At 35.8% G+C, this 15,560-nt stretch overlaps 1 pseudogene; it reads right to left on the bottom strand.

Annotated features, from left to right (window-relative positions):
* Nucleotides 1-204: 204 nt before the first annotated feature.
* LOC129485733 (cytochrome c oxidase subunit NDUFA4-like) lies at nucleotides 205-450 on the bottom strand (annotated as a pseudogene).
* Between the last annotated feature and the right edge of the window lie 15,110 nt (nucleotides 451-15,560).

Raw genomic sequence — 15,560 nt, 5'->3', positions numbered from 1 at the left:
ACCTGTTGTATATTCACCCATCCTTTTAATTTTAACCTTTTGTTTCAAGTTTCAGTTACGTATTAATCAGTGTAATCTCCAACACATTCATCAACATGATTTCATACATCTAGAGGAGAACTATTCCCTGGTTATGTAGAAAAATGTGCAGATGGCTTCCAGAAGACTTTCATTCTAAAGCAGCTTTATAGTGAAACATTTCTTTTAAATATCTGGACCTTCTTTCTTCAGTTTGCTGTAATCTACATTCGTTGAGTAAAACTTGTATTGATCATTGAGACCCCATTTTTTCCAGGGCTCTGGGTTCTTTCTGTCCCAGCTAACATCTGGATTGAACGATGCCAGATGCAAGACAAATTGTGCTGCTGCAGTACCTCCAGCTCCAATAAATACAAAGAGGGGGATCAAGCTCGGATGTTTCTTGGCCTGACTGAGAATCTAGCGGAGCATGTTTGTGGCCGAGGCCTCTGACTCAAAAGGAAAGAAAAAGCCTAGCCACCAGGCCCTGGGCTAAACAGTATCTCAGTTTTAACCTTTTGAATTTGCTTATTTCAATTGTGTGTCTTGAATACAGCATAGTGTAGAGTTAGCTTTGTTAGTCAATATGAAAATTTATTTTAGTAATCAAGATAAGCTGTTACTTTTATTAATATTATAGATATGTTTGCTTTCAGTATTATCACATTGTTGTATGTTACATTTGCCACATACTATGTTGTCTCTTTTCCTTCCTATTTATTTTCCTTTAGTGTTTAGGAAAGTGGGTATATTTATTGAAGTCCTTACATTTATACTAACACCTTTATATAATATCTTTAGTCACCTCTAGAGTAACTCACTGTCTTTTGGTTCTGTAATATGTGGAGTACTAAAGTTAGGTAGTACTAGCTAAAAAGGCAGAGTCACAAGGGACAAAGTGAACAAAGGTACAAGGGAGAATCCTTTTTGAATGGGTTTGTGAGTGTAGCAAGCCTCCTGAGGCAGCTCAGAGGAGACTGGTACAATTGTGAAGCATCATACTGGCCTGAAGTTGCTTACACCATCACTACCTAGTCCAGTAAGACAAGAAACAGTGAACAAGATCAGAATGGGGACTCTTTAAATAGAATGGAGCCATTATCAGGGAAAGAGCATAGAAGAGAATAATATGCAAAAAAGCTGATATCAAAAAGACACTTCAAAATCTTGCCTGGGTTTGGCTTCATTAGTTAGAGATTCTCACCAAAAATTCCTTAATTCCAGACCCAGAGCAAGCATCCTATGATTCCATTTTTAATCTAAACTGCCAGCTTGCCAAATTTTAAACCTATTCAATTATTCTTGGAAATAGAAAATGAAGTTTGGATTAAATTCTATTGAGGCCACCGTTAGTATCAAAGAGGTCTTTTCCACAGAACATCCTGACAGGCAAGTTTTTGGTAACTAATGATGAGTTATAACAAATATTGATGGTACAGGCCCAGAACTCAGCAAAGACCAAACATTTATAATGGTTTAATTTCCAATCACAATTTTTTCTTCTCCTCCTTATGCCTTCTCAGTACCCCCACCATGCCATGTCCCTGTGAAAGTGCTTCATCAGGGTCAAATTGGCTAACTTGACATGCTGGTAGTGAAAAGATTAAAAGCAGATGGCAAGAGGCAGAAGAAGGAAAAGGAATACTTCTTCATGTATTCATTCATCACTTATTAAGAAAAAACAAATTGCAAGTTACTGATCTAGTGCTGTACTAGACTCTCTTGAACAATGTGAATGAAGCAACTCAGGTTGCAAAGCGAGCGATCTAAGGCATAGTCCCTCACAGCACCCAACTGGAATATTGTGGAGATTGCAGGTTTAACCTATGTAAATCGTTTACCATGGTGTCATTGTAGGACCTCAGGGAATAATTGCTAGTATTTCTATCATTATGAACTTCTATTAGTATTGGACCAAGAGGAAGGAGTTTAGCACACATGTGTCTGTGAAGCAAAGCATGCCTCCTTTTGTCCTTCTCTGAGATGGGCTATTTATCAAAACTAATAACAACAAAGATATAATCAATTTACCTGTCTAGAATGCTGTGATAATTTACTAACTGATACTGTAAAGTGCTTTTAAAACATCAAGTAAAATACAAATTCTAAATAGTGTGTAATAGCTTCCTTTGATTAGCGTCTTCCACACACAATAATGTAACCTAATTTATTTAAACAATACAAAGTTAAATAATAGAAAGCAGAGGAAGAAATAAATTAAGAGGCATAGTCCAAAGAGAAGGGCATATTTTCAGACGAGATTTGAAAAAAGATGGTGAGTCAATGAGGCAGAGAGACACTGGGAAGCTGTTCTACTTGAGAAAAGATATAGACAAGGTCTCTCAGACAATCTGCTACATTCTCTTGGTACCTAATTAAAACATTAAATGCATCAGCATCTCAAATAACATGAATGTTAATGGCGATCACTGCCGAGACACAAAAGAGCACTTAATTACCCTTTGGGAGAGTAAATGCCATCATTACTGAGAATTGTTAAAGTCATATAAAAGTTGAAAAATGCAGTAAGTTGTGGCTGCTAACAATGAAGATCTGTGCTCCCCTCCTAGAGTCTAAGTTGCTGCAGGGACGCACCTGTCCAGCCAGGAACTACATTTTCCAGACGCCTTTCATCCAAAAGGGGCCAGTGGCTAGTCTGGCTGATGAAATATAATTATCCAGACTCAGGTGGATAATTAGCAGTTACGCATTTACTATAATCATTTTCCTTCCCACAGTAACCCTGGAACAGACATGTTGAAGATAACAGCATAAAGAAAAAGAAGGATCCTGAATCCCAGAACCTCTACTTGAACAAAGAAACCCATGAGAGCTGCCCAGCTAGCAACATCCATGTTGGACCAAGCATTAGTGATAAATAGAGTTTTATTTGCTAAACCACTGGTATTTCAGAGTTGTTCATTACCTACCATTCCTAGTAATATATTACTATCACTAGTAATATATTTTTATTTTGGAAGTCAGATTTTTTTTAAAATTTTATTATTATTATACTTTAAGTTTTAGGGTACATGTGCACAATATGCAGGTTTGTTACATATGTATCCATGTGCCATGTTGGTGCGCTGCACCCATTAACTCGTCATTTAGCATTAGGTATATCTCCTAATGCTATCCCTCCCCCCTCCCCCCACCCCACAACAGGCCCCAGAGTGTGACGTTCCCCTTCCTGTGTCCATGTGTTCTCATTGTTCAATTCCCACCTATGAGTGAGAACATGCAGTGTTTGGTTTTTTGTCCTTGTGATAGTTTGCTGAGAATGATGATTTCCAGTTTCATCCATGTCCCTACAAAGGACATGAACTCATCATTTTTTATGGCTGCATAGTATTCCATGGTGTATATGTGCCACATTTTCTTAATCCAGTCTATCGTTGTTGGACATTTGGGTTGGTTCCAAGTCTTTGCTATTGTGAATAGTGCCGCAATCAACATACGTGTGCATGTGTCTTTATAGCAGCATGATTTATAGTCCTTTGGGTATATACCCAGTAATGGGATGGCTGGGTCAAATGGTATTTCTAGTTCTAGATCCCTGAGGAATCGCCACACTGACTTCCACAATGGTTGAACTAGTTTATGGTCCCACCAACAGTGTCAAAGTGTTCCTATTTCTCCACATCCTCTCCAGCACCTGTTGAAAGTCAGATTTTTGAACTAAACATGCAGTTATGAGAATGAACAAGTATTATAGACTATGAAGAGAAAAGAATGAAGGGATGGGGGAAAAAGAAAAAGTTCTAGTTGGAAGAATAAATATGTAAAGTGGAGAAGTGAGAGAAAATATGATCAGGTGGTCAGGATGTCTGGAGTGAAGAGATAGCCAATGGTCTGTTTTTAAATATAGCAGAGAGGTCAGATAAGGTTCCTTACAGTGCTTTGAATTTAGGAACCAGCATGTCATAATTTGCTTTAGTGAAAGCAATTTTCATTAAGTATTGGTAGAATAAGTCACACTGCAGTGGATTGAGGACTGACAGGGAACTGAAGTAGAGAAAGGAAATGTAAAATACTTTTTCAAGAAACTTGGCATTAAAAGGGAAGAAAGATATAGGAGGGTAGCTAGAGGAAGCTGTAAGGATGAAGGATAGTCTTGTTTTGTTATATTTTGTTTTAAGATTGAGAGTGACTGGTGGATACTTAAGTGCTAGTGGAAAAGCTACAGCAGAACCGGTATCATGTGAGATGCAGAAGAGTTCCCTGAGAAAATGAGAGAGGCTGGTACGAAGTACTTGTTGAGATCCTTGCCTTAAAGGCAGAAAAGGCACTTCTTCCCCTCAAACACAAGGCAAGAAAAGGTGGGGCTGCAAACTGTGGGAAGAATGGCTGCCTACTCCTACTATGAGAATTGCAAAGAATTTGGAAAACATAGGCAAGAATTCTTCAATCAAAAAGGAAAGGAAATGGCAGTAATATTGAGATAATGTGCATACAATTAAATGAGTTAAAAATATATAAAAACAAGACAATGATAAAACTATAAGAATATAGATATACAGATAGATTCATATAGAATACAGATGTGAAATGTAGTAAATAAAATATATAGGATAAAATAGATAGCTTTTTCATAGATACTGGCAATATATTTGAGACTCATTTTGCAGATATTCTTAGTTAAGTGAAGAAAAAGAAAACTAATTATTATCAAGGGAATACAACATGCCAGATAGTGGGCTGGTTTTACAACTTTTCTCCATTTATTCTAATCACAATTCCATGAGGTATCATTTCCATTTTTTTTAACTTGAGTAAACTGAAGTTCAATTGACAGTTATTAAGTAAAAAAGATTCGAACTTATATCTGTCTGACTTAAAAACTCATGTTCTCATTATACTTCAAAACTACCATTGCCTTAGTCAATGAAAGAACATTCATTTTGGAGACAAACAAATCAGAGTTTCTATATGATTCCCACGTCTTACTTCTGATATTGTCAACTTTCTGAGAACAAGGTCTTGTTCACCTTTGTATCACTTATGCACAGTGCAGTGCTTAAATTATTGAAGCCGCCCAATAAGTGAATGTAGCATTAAATTTAATTTCTTTATGACTATTTCAATATTCACAGCAGGATAAAATTAAAGTATTACAAAGAAAGACAAATGAAAGATAAAAAAATTTAAAGTAAAATAAGTTAATCAAGAAATAACTAAGATGGAAAAGTAATAGGCAGTATAGATTACTTAAAGTGTTATAATAATTGCAAGGGTAATTTGAGTGATTTAAACATGATGGTAACAATGGAATTTATGCCACTACGGGTGGACAAGAATAGCACATTCCTGCTCTATACTAGACCCTAATATTTTTAAGTGGGTGCATTCAAAAAGTCCAAACAATGTATTATTGTCAATTAATCACTGTCCAATATTCCAAAAATACTTTCTTTTCCTCAAAACCTATATTTAATTTTAAAATTTCATTTCCATGTTCATATTGCAAAGGATTTTTACTTACATTGATTTTAACCCCTTTTCAGACTTCAGTTGGGAAGCTCAAAGAGGCTTCCTTTCAAAAATCAGATATTAACATAGACAATTTTAACAACATAGAGTTAAGAGTTTGAAACTAAAATAAAGCATATTCTAACAAAAGTTCACAGTTTTAGGTATCAAAGGAAATCATAATAGCATAATGCACAACAAGCAACATTTGCAAACTACATGTACAGTATGGGTACATCTGCTATAATATTTCATTTGAATACTATCTTCGTATTATGCACTCAGCCTGTCAAGTGGTACCATCTTTTTCACTACCCTCAAATAACAAAATATTTAAGATGCTTCACTTTAAATTTATAATCAACAAAGCTCCAAAGCCAAAAATTATAGGAAAAGGGAATGGTGTGAGCTGAAGTTAAAATATTAGATTTTATTCATTTATTCAAAAATTAATTTATTGCTTTGATAAAATGATCACAAAGAAAATCAGAAAGAAAAACATTTAGTGATTGCTAGTATGATGGCCATCTTAAAAACCGCATTTCACTTCTAAATACTACTGATAATAATATCTAAAGATAAGAAAATTATCATAGTTACACTTCTGCCTTTCATTTTATTTTGTGTTAATTAACTATTATTTGAGGGCTGTCACGATTTACCACATTTATATTCTGTCCTATTGCAATAATTCCCACCGACATTTAGTCTTAGCTTTATGTTGAAATGAAATGGCACGTACCTCAATTTCTTTTACCAGGTTTTCTCCATTCCTGGTTTCTCTATGTTAACTCATTACATGGTTGGCTGAAGGTCAGCATGAACTAGTTTTTCCAGGAAGGACTCAACAATGCTAATTTTGTTCGTGTTTGGGAATGATGGCCTCCTGCTTTCACACTTAATGGACAGTTTGGATGAGTGTAATATTCTTTGATCACATGGTCTCAGTATTAAGCTTATTTTACGGTATTGTCTTTGGGCATTGAACATTGCTATGAAGAAATCGAAGGCCAGCTTGATTTTCCAACTTATAGATGACATCTCATTTCACCTTAAAAGCCTGACTCATTTTTTTATCTGCAAAGTTTGATAACTTAAAAGACGTGAATCGTGGTTTCTTGTTCTATATTAACTTTCTCTGGAACATGGTGGGCTCTTTCACTCTGCAGATTCAATTATGTGTTTATTTCAAGGAACTGGGTTTTTCAAAAATGGGCATCTTTCAATTATTTCTCTGTTTTATTTGTTATATTCTCAAATTCAGAAACACATTCATTTTTCATATTAGACCACATCTTTTCTCCATGTATGAATTTTTCTGTGTGACATTTATGCCTTTTTCCTTTGAATTTAAATTTTTCTTTTAATCATTAATTTGATTTTCAGCCATGTTTCCATTACTTGGTGCTTCTGATGTTTTTAATTTTGCAGTTGTGTCATTTGGGACTTTAAGAAAGAAATTCTGGGCATTCCAGCAAAAGAAGTCAGGATACAAGTAATGGACACAAGGCAGTTACCACACACACAAAGAATACTGTGATTTTTAAACAAAAATAATTTCTGCTTTTGAACCTATCCCTGCTTCAAATATCCTTTTTAAGTCAATTATGATTAGGTACCATGAACCCAGAAGTATTAAAAACAAAACAAAACACCACCACTCTCCCAAGCATCTAATCTGATGTACTAATTTCAATGGTACTAATAAATACTTTAACTAATTATGTACTTACATCTTCTGTGTCCTATATCCAGTGCTTTCCTTCCCAGCAGCCTAGACAAAAACAATTCAAAATGAAGATTTTTAAATGCTGATATTACTGTCATGTTTCGTATCACCTAAAGAAAAAATAACTTTAAAAACTATTCTTTTCAATTTTGCAAACAGCTCACCTAGGATTATGAGGATATCTTGGAGTTTCTGAAAAGCTGATATTTCTAGATAACTTTAAGATTATTTTCTTTTTCAAAGAAGCAGGTGGCCTAAAATAAACTGAAATCAGTGAATTGGATCTTGCAGTAAAGAGCAACAAAGAATGATAATTGAAAAAGTCATATCATAAAGGGAGTAAAAGATATTTAAGAGTCAAATATTACTGTAAGGCATAAAACAGTAGCACCTTAACCCACCTAGAGACTTAAAGAATCAAAATTCTTTCTGTTTACGAATGATAAAAACCTCACACAGACTTATTATTTCCATATTCCATATGATCATTTCTCTTGGTAAAGGACCCATAGCTTTTCACATCACAAGTTGTTTTGGTACTGAGCTTGTTCTTAGATTTGAGAGCTGGGTATTTGAATGTTTCCATGGGTTCCAAAGAGGGCCCGCTAGGCTGAGAAATGTCTTTTGTTAGCTTCTACAAAAACGTGTGTTTGAAAACTGTTCTAAGTAAAACATGTTCCATTCAAAATTATGTTAGCCCATAGGGGAAAAGAATTGGAAATATGGAATGTTAAAGAAAAAATATTAAACACTGTTTAGGCTGGAGGTGGAAGTTTGAGGAGAGGTGAAATATTTGGGGGGAGTTTTCATAAAACACACCCTCCAGTACCCATTCATTCAGAAGTTCTGATATACCCTATGGAGAAATAACAACCATTAATAACACTACTCCAAATGATTCTGTCATTCCCCTCAGGTTGATAATATTAATTTTACAGGTAAGAAAACGCTATGCTTATTTTATAGTTTAAGAAACTGTTTTGGTTACTACTGTAGCTTTGTAGCATAGATTGAAGTCAGGTGGCGTGATGCCTCCATCTTTATTCTTTTTACTTAGAATTGTCTTGGCTATCCGGGCTCTTTTTCAGTTCCATATGAAATTTAAAGCAGTTTTTTTCTAATTCTGTGAAGGAAGTCAATGGTAGTTTGATGGGGACAGCACTGAATCTATAAATTATTTTGGGCAGTGTGGCCATTTTCACGATATTGATTCTTCCTATCCATGAGCATGGAATGTTTTTCCATTTGTTTGTGTCCTCTCTTATTTCCTCAAGCAGTGGTTTCTAGTTCTCCCTGAAGAGGTCCTTCATATCCCTTGTAAGTTGTATTCCCAGGTATTTTATTCTCTTTGTAGCAATTGTGAATGGGTCACTCATGATTTGGCTCTCTGTTTGTCTATTTTTGGTGTATAGGGATGCTTGTGATTTTTGCATATTGATTTTGTATACTAAGATTTTACTGAAATTGCTTATCAGCTTAAGGAGATTTTGGGCTGAGAGGATGGGGTTTTCTAAATATACAATCATGTCATCTGCAGTGTCAATTTGACTTCCTCTCTTTCTATTTGAATACCCTTTATTTCTTTCTCTTGCCTGATTACCCTGGCCAGAACTTCCAATACTACGTTGAGTAGGAGTGGTGAGAGAGGGCATCCTTGTCTTGTGCCGGTTTTCAAAGGGAATGCTTCCAGCTTTTGCCCATTCAGTATGATACTGGATTTGGGTTCGTCATAAATAGCTCTTAGTATTTTGAGATATGTTCCATCAATACCTAGTTTATTGAGAGTTTTTAGCATTAAGAGGTGTTGAATTTTATCAAAGACCTTTTCTGCATCTGTTGAGATAATCATGTGGTTTTTGTCATTGGTTCTGTTTATGTGATCGATTACATTTATTGATTTGCATATGTTGAACCAGCCTTGAATCCCAGGGATGAAGCTGACTTGATCATGGTGTATAAGCTTTTTGATGTGCTGCTGGATTTGGTTTGCCAGTATTTTATTGAGGATTTTCACATAGATGTTCATCAGGAATATTGGCCCGAAATTTCCTTTTTTTGTTATGTCTCTGCCAGGTTTTGGTATCAGGATGATGCTGACCTCATAAAATGAGTTAGGGAGGGTTCCCTCTTTTTCTATTGTTTGGAATAGTTTCAGAAGGAATGGTACCAGCTCCTCTTTGTACCTCTAGTCGGATTCGGCTGTGAATCCGTCTGGTCCTGGGCTTTTTTTGTTGGTAGGCTATTAATTATTGCCTCAATTTCAGAACTTGCTATTGGTCTATTCAGGGATTCGGCTTCTTTCTGGTTTAGTGTTGGGAGGGTGTATGTGTCCAGGAATTTATCCATTTCTTCTAGATTTTCTAGTTTATTTGCGTAGTGATGTGTATAGTATTCTCTGATGTTAGTTTGTATTTCTGTGGAATCGAGGGTGATATCCCCTTTATCATTTTTTTATCATGTGTATTTGATTCTTCTCTCTTTTCTTCTTTATTATTCTGGCTAGCAGACTATCCATTTTGTTAGTCTTTTCAAAAAACTAGCTCCTAGATTCATTGATATTTTGAAGTGTTTTTCATGTCTCCTCTTCAGTTCTGCTCTGATTTTAGATATTTCTTGTCTTCTGCTAGCTTTTGAATTTGTTTGCTATTGCTTCTCTAGTTATTTTAATTGTGATGTTAGAGTGTCAATTTTAGATCTTTCCTGCTTTCTCTTGTGGGCATTTAGTGCTATAAATTTCCCTCTAAGCACGGCTTTAAATGTGTCCTAGAGATTCCAGTACATTGTGTCTTTGTTCTCATTGGTTTCAAAGAACATCTTTATTTCTGCCTTCATTTCATTATATACCCAGTAGTCATTCAGGAGCAAGTTTTTCAGTTTCCATGTAGTTGTTTTGAGTGAGTTTCTTAATCCTGAGTTCTAATTTGAAGGCACTGTGGTCTGAGAGACTGTTTGTTATGACTTCCATTGTTTTGCATTTGCTGATGAGTGTTTTACTTCCAATTATGTGGTCAATTTTAGAATAAGTGCGATGTGGTGCTGAGAAGAAAGTATATTCTGTAGATTTGGGGTGGAGAGTTTTGTAGATGTCTATTAGATCTGCTTGGTCCATAGCTGAGTTTAAGTCCTGGATATCTTTGTTAATTTTCTGTCTCATCGATCTGTCTAATATTGACAGTGGGGTGTTAAAGTCTCCCACTATTGTTGTGTGAGAGTCTAAGTCTCTTTGTAGGTCACTAAGAACTTGCTTTATGAATCTGGGTGCTCCTGTATTGGGTGCATATATATTTAGGATAGTTAGCTCTTCTTGTTGCATTGATCCATTTACCATTATGTAATGCCCTTCTTTGTCTCTTTTGATCTTTGTTGGTTTAAAATCTGTTTTATCAGAGACTAGGATTGTGACATCTGCTTTTTTTTGCTTTCCGTTTGCTTGATAAGTCTTCCTCCATCCCTTTATTTTGAGCCTATGTGTGTCTTCGCACATGAGATAGGTCTCCTAAATACAGCACTTTGATGGGTCTTGAGTCTTTACCCAATTTGCCAGTCTGTGTCTTTTAATTGGGCATTTAGCCCATTTACATTTAAGGCTAATATTGTTATGTTTGAATTTAATCCTGTCATTGTGATTCTAGCTGGTTATTTTGCCCGTTAGTTGCAGTTTCTTCATAGTGTCTATGGTCTTTACAAATTGGTATATTTTGGCAGTGGCTGGTACTGGTTTTTCCTTTCCAAATCTAGTGTTTCTTTCAGGAGCTCTTGGATGGCAGGCCTGGTGGTGACAAAATCTCTCAGCATTTGCTTGTCTGCAAAGGATTTTATTTCTCCTACACTTATGAGGCTTAGTTTGGCTGGATCTGAAATTCTGGCCTGAAAATTCTTTTCTTTAAGAATGTTGAATATTGGCCCCCACTTTCTGGCTTGTAGGGTTTCTGCAGAGAGATCCACTGTGAGTCTGATGGGCTTCCCTTTGTGGGTAATCTGACCTTTCTCTCTGGCTGCCTTAACATTTTTTCCTTCATTTCAACCTTGGTGAATCCGATGATTATGTGTCTTGGGGTTGCTCTTCTTGAGAAGTATCTTTGGGGTGTTCTCTGCATTTCCTGAATTTGAATGTTGACCTGTCTTGCTAGGTTGGGGAAATTCTCCAAGACAATACTAAGCAAAAAGAACAAAGCTGGAGGCATCACACTGCCTGACTTCAAACTATACTACAAGGCTACAGTAACCAAAACAGCATGGTACTGGTACCAAAATAGACACGTAGACCAATGGAACAGAACAGAGGCCTCAGAAATAACACTACACACCTACGACCATCTGATCTTTGATGAACATTATAAAAACAAGCAATGGGGAAAGGATTCCCTATTTAATAAATGTTGTTGGGAAAACTGGCTAGCCATATGCAGAAAACTGAAACTTGACCCCTTCCTTACACCTTATACAAAAATTAACTCAAGATGGAGTAAAGACTTAAATGTGAGACCTAAAACCATAAAAACCCTAGAAGAAAACCTAGGCAATACCATTCAGGACATAGGCATGGGCAAAGACTTCCATGACTAAAACACCAAAAGCAATGGCAACAAAAGATGAAATAGACAAATGGGATCAAATTAAACTAAAGAGCTTCTGCACAGCAAAAGAATCTATCATCAGAGTGAACAGGCAACCTACAGAATAGGAGAAAATTTTTGCAATCTATCCATCTGACAAAGGGTTAATATCCAGAATCTACAAGGAACTTAAACAAATTTACAAGAAAAAAACAAACAATCCCATCAAAAACTGGGTGAAGGATATAAAGAGACACTTCTCAGAAAAGACATTTATGTGACCAACAAACATATGAAAAAAAGCTCATCATCACTGGTCATTAGATAAATGCAAATCAAAACCACAATGAGATGCCATCTCATGCCAGTTAGAATGGCGATCATTAAAAAGTCAGGAAACAACAGATGCTGGAGAGGTTGTGGAGAAATAGGCACGCTTTTACACTGTGGAAGGGAGTGCAAATTAGTTCAACCATTGTGGAAGACAGTGTGACGATTCCTCAAGGATCTAGAACTAGAAATACCGTTTGACCCAGCAATCCCATTACTGGGTATATACCCAAAGGATTATAAATCATTCTACTATAAAGTCACATGCACATGAATGTTTATTGCAACACTATTCACAATGGCAAAGACTTGGAACCAACCCAAGTGTCCATCAATGATAGACTGGACAAAAAAATGTGGCACATATACACCATGGAATCCTATGTAGCCATAAAAAAGGATGAGTTCATGTCCTTTGCAGGAACGTGGATGAAGCTGGAAACCATCATTCTCAGCAAACTAACACAGGAACAGAAAACCAAACACCACATGTTCTCACTCATAAGTGGGAATTGAACAATGAAACAACATGGACACAGGGAGAGGAACATCACACACTGGGGCCTGTCGGGGGGTGGGGGGCTAGGCGAGGGATAGCATTAGGAGAAATACCTAATATAGATGATGGGTTGTTGGGTGCAGCAAACCACCATGGCACATGTATTCGTATGTAACAAACCTTCATGTTCTGCACATGTATCCCAGAACTTTAAGTGCATATATATATATATATATATATATATATATATATATTCTTATTTATATATATATGTATTCATATATATACATATAAGAATGAGGTCATATCCTTTGCAGGGACATAGATGAAGCTGGAAGCCATCATCCTCAGCAAACTAACACAGGAACTGAAAACCAAACACCGCATGTTCTCACTCATAAGTGGGAGTTGGATAATGAGAACACATGGACACAGGGAGGGGAACAACACACACTGGTGCCAATTGTGGTGGGTGTGTAAGGGGAGGGAGAGCATTATGGCAAATAGCCAATGCATGTGGGGCCTAACAACTAAACGATGAGTTGATAGGTTGCAGACCACCATGGCACATGTATACCTATGTAACAAACCTGCATGTTCTGCACATGTATCCCAGAATTTGAAGTAAAACAAAATAAAAATTAAAAAAATTAAAAAGAAACAGGCTCAGAGAGGTTAAAAGACTTGCCTAAGGTTCATGCAATTTAATTGAGAAAAATAAAACCAGAATGCAGGTTCCATGAATTCTTAAAGTTCCTAATAGGAATGCAAGAAAATGCTAGGCTTAGCCGGCACTGGACTTGATTTCTATTTTTTCCCAGGAACATCACATTTGATTCTGTTTTCCTTATTTCGCCTAGTGCTCTGGAATGTGAATGGGCAAGTAATGGAGCAATCCATGTTCCTGTGTAGGGTTCACAGAACACGACTGCAAGTATGTTTTCTCTCTTTAAGGCATAAGACAAAGTGTATAATTATTCACAGTCACAAATTAAAATAAAATCTCAATGAAAATAAAATGAAATCTGAATATGAGTGTGAAATTTCAAATGTGTTTACAGATGTGTTAAAAACAAAGATAACAATCAGTGAAAGAGAAAAAGCTAAGATATATAAAGGCATTCACCAGAAAACCATAAAAATCTTAAATAATTACAAGGATGTGAAGTGTTGAAATTACGTTATGCATTTGAGCAAATGGAAAATTCATAAAATCTATTTTTATATTATAAAATAAGATTTTAAGAAGTACCTGTTTGTCTATTTAATGGCCCATTTTGCAATAAGTATCTTTGTAACCTCCAAATAAATGTACAAGCTTAGCAGTCTATGATTATTTTCTATCTTTTTTCTAAACTCTATATGCAATTATAAGGGCAATGGAATGCACATAGAGCTAAGAAGAACGGGAGACTGTGATAAAAGATTGTCTTTCCTTAAGTACAGAAAAAAGTAAATGTTGCTACATTCAATCACTAGCAGAAATTTTTTTTATATCTAATATAATGGTTGTTGCTACTGAAATCATATGGTATTAACTGCATACTCAGTGTGCCTGTAGCTAGAACCACGTCTACAAATTCAGGTACTTACCACTAGGTGGCAGTGGCACTATCTAGGGTAGTATGGACCTTCAATAGCTTCAGCTGGATTACACAATTCCTCCTTTCCATAGCATCTGGAGCTTCCCAGTGATAAATACATCACCCTCAAAAAATTTTTTTTGTTATTTAAAAACAACTGAATTCACAAATGAAACATTAATTAGATATCTGTTTCCCAATGAAATAATATTAGACTCAAGGTTTAAAGGAAGATAGCCCTGTAGATAGATGACTTAAATATTTACTGCATCGCTCTTCATCAAATTGAGTTGAATTGTACTGCCCTGAACAGAATCAAATTAGCACAGATAGATGCACGGTAGAAATATTTAAATAAATTTTGTCACTACCTGCCTTAATTTAGGTTACAAAATTACTCTGACATGCTTCACAGGGGCGGGAGTTTTCCTGATTCTTCTCCTTCAGGTGAGCTTTCAATTCCCACTCACTCTTATAAAAATCATGCATCACATTTTCTCCTGACAATGAGGTCTGAAGCAGTTTCACCTTGCAGGACTGTTACGCTTCAAAAGTAGACTGAAGGAATTCTTGCTGGAGCACTCTGCTTTTTCTTTTACTTCCCAAACCTACCCATGGAACAAAACGGTCACCTCTGTTATGAGTCACACTCACTAATAATCAATAGTTTCTAAGATACATTGTCGTCTGTTAGCCTCTGTGATACATTTCCTCTTTTGAGGCTTCTTTTAATGTGGGGGATTCATTTTTTCCACACAGTTATCTAAGATATCTTTATTAAACAAGTTAGCAATTTTCAGATCCCTTCAAGTGTCTCCTTGAAGAGGTTTTGCTCTCTTGTTTTTTATTATTCTTAGAAGTAGACAGAAGAGATTGATTTGAAAACTGCAATATATAACAATCATGTTATCATATCTTAATTAGCATCAGATTCCACAAAAAGTGCCTGTATTCACTAAACAAGGGAGAAAAGCTTCCCTCTTCACTTTAGTCTGAGATTGTTTTCAACATGTTTATTCTGTATCATTATATCTTTCAAAAATTAAAAAGTAAGATCATGCATTCAAAAGAAAAAAAAAGCTGTATCAGCATTTTTAACTAGAAAATATAGGTTGTTTGATAATACAAAAACCAAAGAACAACTCAAAAAACAATGAAGAGCTGCTCTGAGCTTAAGTAGTATGCAAATTGCTTTTTTTTTAAATGGTAGCATGATCAACACGAATGATATTTCTGGGTCTTGGCACATCAAACTACCCACAGATGAAAGATGACTTAATTGCTTTGACCACAGTCCGAGTCAGAATAGCTCAGTTGGCAAATATAAAAATAGCTTGGTGCTATTTGCATTTGCATTTGAGCAAGAAGTGATTTCA

This window comes from Symphalangus syndactylus, chromosome 7 (genome assembly GCF_028878055.3).
Source record: "Symphalangus syndactylus isolate Jambi chromosome 7, NHGRI_mSymSyn1-v2.1_pri, whole genome shotgun sequence".
Lineage (NCBI taxonomy): Eukaryota > Metazoa > Chordata > Mammalia > Primates > Hylobatidae > Symphalangus > Symphalangus syndactylus.
The sequence above is the reverse complement of the archived record's forward strand: the minus strand, read 5'-3'. Positions and strand labels throughout refer to the sequence as shown.